General features: G+C 42.4%; 1 long non-coding RNA gene across 1 annotated transcript; it reads right to left on the bottom strand.

The window, feature by feature from the left end:
• Window positions 1-415: 415 nt before the first annotated feature.
• LOC139598179 (uncharacterized) lies at window positions 416-5,862 on the bottom strand. The gene is made up of 3 exons (XR_011681817.1): window positions 5,002-5,862; window positions 4,315-4,506; window positions 416-577 (listed from the first exon to the last, which is right to left on the bottom strand). It is a non-coding gene; the product is annotated as an uncharacterized lncRNA (long non-coding RNA).
• Window positions 5,863-7,985: the final 2,123 nt, after the last annotated feature.

A 7,985-nucleotide genomic window follows, 5' to 3' on the forward strand; every position in this document is an offset into this window, starting at 1 on the left:
GACATGGGAAGGATTCCCAGTACTTGGTTTCTCCAGATATGCCACATTCTGATGACAAATACCCAGGAAACTCAATCCATGGGCTGAGCCTACAGCTCCTCCCCACAGGTAAAGGAAACCAGCCAGAGTCGCTTTGTCTAAAGGTGACTCTGGCTGCTGTGACTTTTGAGCTCCAAGTTCTCCTTGTTTCCTATTTGTTATCTTCCTTTTGCCTGTAGGTTAGAGTTTTACAAGGACATCTAATTAAAGGGGAAAAAAAAAAAAAAAAGCAGCTGTGCAATTGGTTTATTCTGATGTTCAAAATGTTTCCCAGAGTCAAAGTTTATCTTCCTATTTCCATGTGTGTTTCTCTATGTCTGGCAAACATAGGTGCCAACTGATCATTTTGGAACTGGCTATTGCCTGATGCTTTTCTTGCTCTGCTGTCAGGTTTGTATGTACTGTACTCACATTTTTCCTTTGTTTCAGCCTGGTGTTTCACAGCTTGGAAAGCAATTTGTCTGAGCTGCTGGCTGGCTGAGCAGGGCACACGGTGCTGCTGGCTGGCAGCTGGCAAGTCATCTCAAGGATACCTGTTCTGCAAGGAACCAGAAAAGGTGGTTGGTACTCTATTGGAAAAGAAGGCTGGTAGCAGACAGATGTTTGCATGGTGCTCTCTTTGTGGTAGTGCAAGAACTCGAAAATGGACTTACACCTGTACAGTGAGTAGGAGAGACACTGCCATGGGCTACAGCTGCACATTGGCAGTTGGGCAGCCACGGTTTTGGAAGGAGGGAAAGGATGGGGGAAGTCATGGAAAAGATGACATAGAGCTCAAAGTTTGTGAAATAAGGTAATTCCAGCTCCATCCCTTGGAGGATGTTCATTATGGACTTACATGCCAATTTTCCTTCTTACTGTCACAGAAACAGCAAATTTTTATGGATGGTAAGGAGTCTAGTTTTGACCTAATGTATTCTGAAACAGAAGTGAGAGTAAGCTTGAACAATGCAGGAACATTTAACTGGAAATGGTTAAGTGGGGAAGAGCCACAGTTGTTGCTTAGGTGATGTTTCCCTGTTTGCAGATCAGAGGTCTCATTACAGTCAATTAGTAGAAGGATGGAAATGAAAACAAGCAACTTTCACTATTCTTTTTTGTAAAAAGTTGTGCCTGAGAAAAAGGCATTGACTTCCACTGCTGAAATTTGTGCAAACATATTTCTCCTTCATGAGGTCACTGGTGTAAAGGAATTCCAAGCTATTTCCAAGGAGTTTTTAAGAATAGGCTCATGCTCTGAGGATAGGCACACCTCACTTTGAGTGGGTACATACACTCTCTACTGTCTGGCAGCAGACATGAATGGCATGAAAAAAAAGTAATTCAGGGAGAAAAGTTGTTTATTCAGCAGTCATACAATTCCAGCATGGAAGACACTGGCATAAACAAATGAAAGCAATTTATGTATGTACATAAAGAACATAGTGTGAAATTCCCATTTGTAAAGTGGTATAATGTACTACAGAGGCTTTTTAGTGTGAAAGAAAGGCATCAGGAGCAATTCTGAAACATATAAAGCTGACTGATTGTCTATAAGGCTCCTCAAAAAGAGCCATGTGAGAAAACAAGGCATCAATAAAGGGTATTGTAAAGTAGATTAAAGCAGCATACCAACAGAAAACCTCTTGTGTATTTAGGCCAGTATTTACAAAAGGACTTATGCTCCAGAATTAATCAAGCAGTAAAACTTCGGGACTTGTTGTTTCCCACTATTCTTAAAGAAGTAATTTTTCTAATTTAAGACACATTAAACCCCTTCAAAATACCTTATTCAGGCAGTGAATTCAGATATTATTCAGATAGTGAGTAATACTCAAAAGCATTCATAAGCAATTGCTCACTGTGTGAAGCAAATAGGCTTTCATTCAGCATGAGAAGTGGATGCTTTCCCTCAAGAACTACATAGAGACAAAATCAGGAAGTACCACCTACCTTTCATCTATTTTTTGTATTCCCCAGGTCACCTTATTAACACAATAACACAGGACCAGTTCTTGGTGGAGATTTATAAAAGTAAATCTCATTATTTATCTTTTCAGGATTTGGTGAAAAGCACACCTAATGTTTCTGCTTGAGATTCTTGCATTTTCATTTTCATATTAAACATTTAGAGATAAGTTTTCAGCAGGTAAAACAAATGCATTCAACCATTTTGCAAATTCTGTAATATTTAAACTTTTCACAAAAATAGAAGTCCATATTGTAAAAATACAAAATAGATAAATATTAGAAATAACATGGCTTAAAGCATTTTTAATGTGTTATGAAATACAAATCAGATATACATTGCCCAGTATGCAAGATTTTGTAGCTGTATTAAGAACTCTAGCTTCATGCCAATAAAGCCTCCATCTATAATTCATTTTTAGTAAAGCAACATAATCTGTAGATTAATATTTTAATATAGTAAAGACTTGGAGAGACAAAGGAATGTTGGTAGGCAAAGATGTGGAGACACTACATTTGCTGGCCAGATCTTAGCTCCCCTTGGGGTTCTGATTTTGTGGCCCATTAAGCACTTTCTTGGTTTTTACTTTTCCTAAAGAGCACGGCACATAAACTCAGCCTGAACTTTGAGATAACACTTTTGTGGTTTGTTCCTCTTGAAAATTGTTGAGTCATTTCAGTATGGGCTTATCTGGCTGGTGGAGGAACAGATCTGTTTTCAGGCAGGAAGAGAGGGGCTCATGAGTCAAGTTCACCCAGACCCATGTTAGTGCAGTGCTGCCCCTCCTTCCCTCACCCCAAACTGATTTCACTCCACACTGTGTGGAGTGAAAGTTGGTCATAGCTGAAATCTAATCACCTACCAGACACTGAGCCGAGACAAGATGCCAGATTTGATGGCTTTTGTACTGTCAAAGAAACTCCTGCAAGGGTCTGGGAGTAGCAGGAGTAGCCAAAGTAGAGAAGCTACATCCCTGCCATTTATATTTGAGTTACAACTTGAGTGACAAACTCAGAAAATGCCATGGTTGAGAGTCTGAAAAGCAAGCACTAGGAATGCACAGGGCAAGAGAAGCATGTAATAATTATGGCTGGTCTGCATAAAAACTGAAAAAAACTGCACTGTAGAATTCAATCAGTCTGTTGTGTAAACCACAAATTGCCTTGAGCAAAAAAAAAAAATGGAGTAACTTCCACATTAGGGAGCTTAAGCTATAATTTAGCAAAGTTAAAATTCATGTAATCCTATCATCCTTTATAAAACACTGGAATTAATATTGTTTGAGAAAATAAAATGTTAATCAATATTGCACCTACGAAAATTAATACTGTTCACACAAATAAGATCAGCCAAAGGCAGCATGTACATCTTAATCAGGGAACACAAAAGCAAGAGCTCTGGGGGAACCTGGAGTGGTTGTCTAGGAAACAGCAACAAAAACCCCAGGATATGAATTCTGCTGCTAACAAGCAGTCAAGGTTCATGAAGCCAGTACAACTTTTCAAGGGGCAAATTCTGAGAATTAGAATATCTTCTGAGAATTCCCAGATAACATAAAGTTTCAGAAATGTCACATAATTTAGACAAATAGGTGTGATGCAATAGACAAAACAGCCCTGCAGCATTGTAGATAGCCTGAGCCAGTGGCCATACCTGGCACCCAAATGTTGCATTTTTATGAGTGGTTGGTGGTTTTCCTGAAACCATCTTCACATCCACATGTAAATAAGCACTGATAAGAGTTTGACAGTGTTAAATCTGTGCATAGTACATGTAAGACAATGTTGAGAGCCAGCACAGAGTATTGTACTTTCCCAGTTGTAACAGGCTGGTGGGATGAGGTACTGGCAAAACATTATCAAAATGTATATATTTGCTTGTTTTTTAATGTCATGCACATCTTCTCTTTCTGCAGATCAATCTGGAATGCCAAACAACTGCAACACATCATATCCTTTCATATTAGATATCCTTGGGCTTTGTTCCAATCAATTATCGGTTTCACTTGTGAAAAGCAAATTGAGAGTTCATAAACAAAAAATGAATCTTCAAATTATGTTACTGTCCTGGATATCTGCAGTGTTCAGGGGTCAGCATTAAAGGATGAACTTTGTAAATTGCCTGGTCTAACAGTAAAAAAAGCAAAGTGTCTGGGTTTTTTTTCTTCCCCTCCAATTTGCAGCCAGGCAGTATTACAGCAAGTTGAGAAATTTCAAGTGTTATTGATTGCAACATTTTTTTTCCTGTCATCTTCTTTGACAGATATTTTGGAGCAAGGATATTGGTACCTGAAAAGAGTCTTTTAACTGCAGTTATGGAACAGTTACCTGGGTAATATTACAGCCCCTGAGTGGCCTCCTCTCTGAGCAGCAGGTGTGTGCGTTATCTCCGTGGCACAGGAAGAAAGGCTGATAAGGAGTAAGGCAAGTTTCCCTGACACATTTTGTGTCATCCTCCTAAATTTCACCTCCTCTTGGATACCTGTCAGCCACCTCACCTCACGGAGACAGGGCTGAAACCTGAACAGAACAAAAGGGACACGAGTCAATCCAGTGGCCGGGGAGGGCACACGGTGTGCTCAGTCCCGTTATCAGGCACTCGATGAGCTCGGAGGCGGTGGCTCAGGTGGCATTTGGCTGCAGTGAAGTGACAGAGCACAGACGGATGAGCGCTTCCAGCGCCGCTCCGCAGGGAGCCCAGCCCTCCCTCAGGAGCCTGGAGCAGCCTCATCTGCCCTTCAGCCGCTCTCTTTGCCAGCTGAAATCCAAGTTTCAGGCTTTGCCACAAGCTTTCCTCCCTGCACAAAGCATCTGCCCCTTTCTTGGCTGCGGAGGGGTTTTCTCCTCCAAAAGGTCACCTCAGCTCCCAGCAGTCGCTGCTGGCTGCCTATCAGGGCTGCTGCTGAAACTTTTCCCTATTCATCAATCTAAAGTTTTCCCATACTCTCTTCCCGCGGGGTGCCCTCCTCCAGCAACCTCCTGTAAATTAAAACCTGGATGATTTCCTCGGCTTACCGTGCCGCAGTTGACAGTGAAGGGCAGCGGCTGTCCCGGGCCAGCCCCCGCCTCAGCCACCACAGCGCGAGCTGGGCGAGCCGGCGGCCTCCGCAGGGGCTGGGAACTGCGGCGTCTGCTGTGCCAGCACCTCCAGAAAACACAGTTTGGAGCAGATCCCCAGGCTCCCTCCTCGCTGCGCCTCACAGGCGTCGTGGGAGTGCGCTCGCCTTTCCCTCAAACCGGCTGGGTGCCGTGCCCGGGTTTCTCTCACAGGCGGCCCGGCCTTGTCCCGAGGTGCCCGGGTTTGTCCCGGGATGCCCGGGTTTCCCTCAGGAAGGTGTTCCCAGCCCCGGTGGCGGCCGGCTGGGTGCGGAACCCCGGGGGCAATCGGCCGGGCAGTTTCTAGAACCGTCTGAGGACTCTGCCCTGCCCTGCCCTGCCCTGCCCTGAGGACCATATCCGACCCGACCCGACCCTGCCCTGCCCTGCCCTGAGGCGCCCTGCCCGCCTCCTCTGCCCTCCCCTGGCATGGAGGACTTTAATAGGAATAATATTTTAAAACAGAGCTTTTAGCTCTAACGTTTGTGTTGCCCGCGGGTGACCCGCCAAGGTTCCGGAGCTCTGCGGGGAGAAGGCGCTGCGGGAAGGCCGGAGCTGCCGTGTCCCCGGCGTGCCGCGGCTGGCCGGGGTGGCTGCCGGCTGAGCAGAAAGGCAGCAGATGTTTAATGTCTGTCTGTGAAATGCGAAATGCCACCCGGCTCTTCACTGCTCAGCCCTTTACGCTATTTCCCTTATGGCTGCCTCGCTTCTTTTGTTCTTCCTTGGCAAGCTAAACGAGGAAGGAACTCGTGAATTAATAGAGGAGGAGGTGTCAAAATTTAAATGATTTTTTTTCTTGCTACTATTTACTCAATTTGCAACACTTGTCACTGAGGGAAGTAATATAGTTACTCATAAAAGAGAAATCCGGAGGCTTTTAATGTGAGAGTTGGTAAGGCAGGAGCTTCTGGAGGAAACCTGCCTTTTCTCCCTCCTCAGGAAGGTCAATAGTTACCCTTTGTCCCAAGGGGTGTGAGTCCTCTGCTCTCACCATTAATGTCATTAGCTCATTTAGCAAACGGTTCACTTATTTTTACAAAATATATAGCAAAAATAATTTAATTAACTTCATAATTGGTTTTTGAAACTTAAAATCACAAGTCATTCCTAAACAGGTATTTGTGCTATAGATGAAAAACCTCAAAAAGCTTGGAGACCAGAAAACTTTTATCTCTTCAAAATTAAACTTGAAACCTTTGTCCTTTCTCTGTTCAGTCCATGTTATAGACTCGATGATCTTTTGTCTTTGAGTATATAAGTTTTTCCCTTGGTACTTTACTTCAGCAGCACTCACCAGACAAATTAATCTAAAATGAAGTTTACAACAATGTATCTGAAGTTTCCAGGCCCCAGAAGAACTTGATTTGTGTAATGGGACAGGACTTAATTCAGTTGTAATTTTAATACAAGTTTAAGTAGCAGCTCTTCATAATTCTTTAGCCAATTATATCTAACTGCTCACAGATTATGTATTGTATGTGGTTTCAGTTAATTGTATAGCACCCCGTCAAATTGGTAAATACAATTGTCCTCAGCTTTTGATAGACTACAGAAGGAGACACAGATATGAATAACTTTCCTGGAATGACAGATGGGACTGCAGCAAGTCTGGCCATTATGTTTCAGTTGCACTAATATGTTATGGATCAGCATTACAAAATAAGCCCATTAACACTGTCGAGAAAGAGAAAGTCATTGGCAGAGCAAGGAAAAGAATTTATGAATACCATTTCCTAATCCTTCAGTCTAAACACTAAACCCTGTTGTCATTAAGAATTCAAAAATAGAGAATATTGTTATTACTAAACTGTGATTGTGCATTTTTATTCAAGGTTTACCTCACATATTGTAATATGTTATGGAAGATGTTGACAAAGTGGAATTTCTTAAAGGAATGACAAGCTGTCATGCAAAGGCTGCTGTATTTGCAGTGTCTGTGACTCAGTGGACTGATGATACTGTCACTTCTTGGAAATTCTGAGCGGAAGAGGCTACAAATAAACCAAGTCTCTGGCTTGCCAGTCATATGCAAGGAATAGCTATCTGATGAAGGGAAATTATATAACTACATAAGGACAGCATTTTTTATGCAGCCCTGGAAGCAGCCCCTGTTGTTCTCTTTACGGAGCAAGTGAAATGTGCATCAGATACAGCTGAGTGCATGTTTAGTCTGTACATTTCTATAGGAGAAACCTGACCCTGTCCATCTTTCATTGTGAAGAGGTTTGGACAACTTCTGCATTTGAAAAAAGGACAGGTGTGAAGTAAATGAAAAATAATATCTGGACCACGAGGAGTTACTTCGTTAGTTCTCAAAACATGGAACAGAAATTACTTCTCAAAACATGGAGCAAAACTCCCCAGCATCTGCAGCAAAGTGGTCTAGAAAGTCTTTCACAGCTTGATCTGCAGCATAATGACTGTGGAGCAAGAAAATCCCATGTGGTTCATGTTCATGATGTTTGTTATTACTGGTGATTAAAAAAACTACAAAGAAACAAAAAATAATCCTTGATTCTTGTGCTAATTAGTGTATGGCACACTGCAAACCACTAAAATAACAATGGCTGATTTAGTTAAGAAAAAATTGTGGTAAACATGTAGAAAAATTAGATAGTATGATAACCCTCACAAACCCCTAAATATTGCATTAAAAAAAAAAAAAATAAAGTGAGTCCAGTATTGGTCTCTGCTGCTTTTAGAGGTGGGAGGATAATTCATTACGATTCAAGGAGCAGAGGCAGTCACAGGCCATGTTTTCTCCTGGAGTATTGATGTATTTGTACACATTGGTTGGGAGTGTTTTGGATCATTATAGCTGTGCCTCTTGTGAAGTGTAGGTGTTTGCATTCCTGACTCGCACAGAGCTGCGAGGGCTTGGAAAAAACAGTCTCTGAGCTGGT

The sequence above is a fragment of the Agelaius tricolor genome, unplaced genomic scaffold, assembly GCF_023055355.1.
Source record: "Agelaius tricolor isolate 1412-34295 unplaced genomic scaffold, bAgeTri1.0.p SCAF_19, whole genome shotgun sequence".
Lineage (NCBI taxonomy): Eukaryota > Metazoa > Chordata > Aves > Passeriformes > Icteridae > Agelaius > Agelaius tricolor.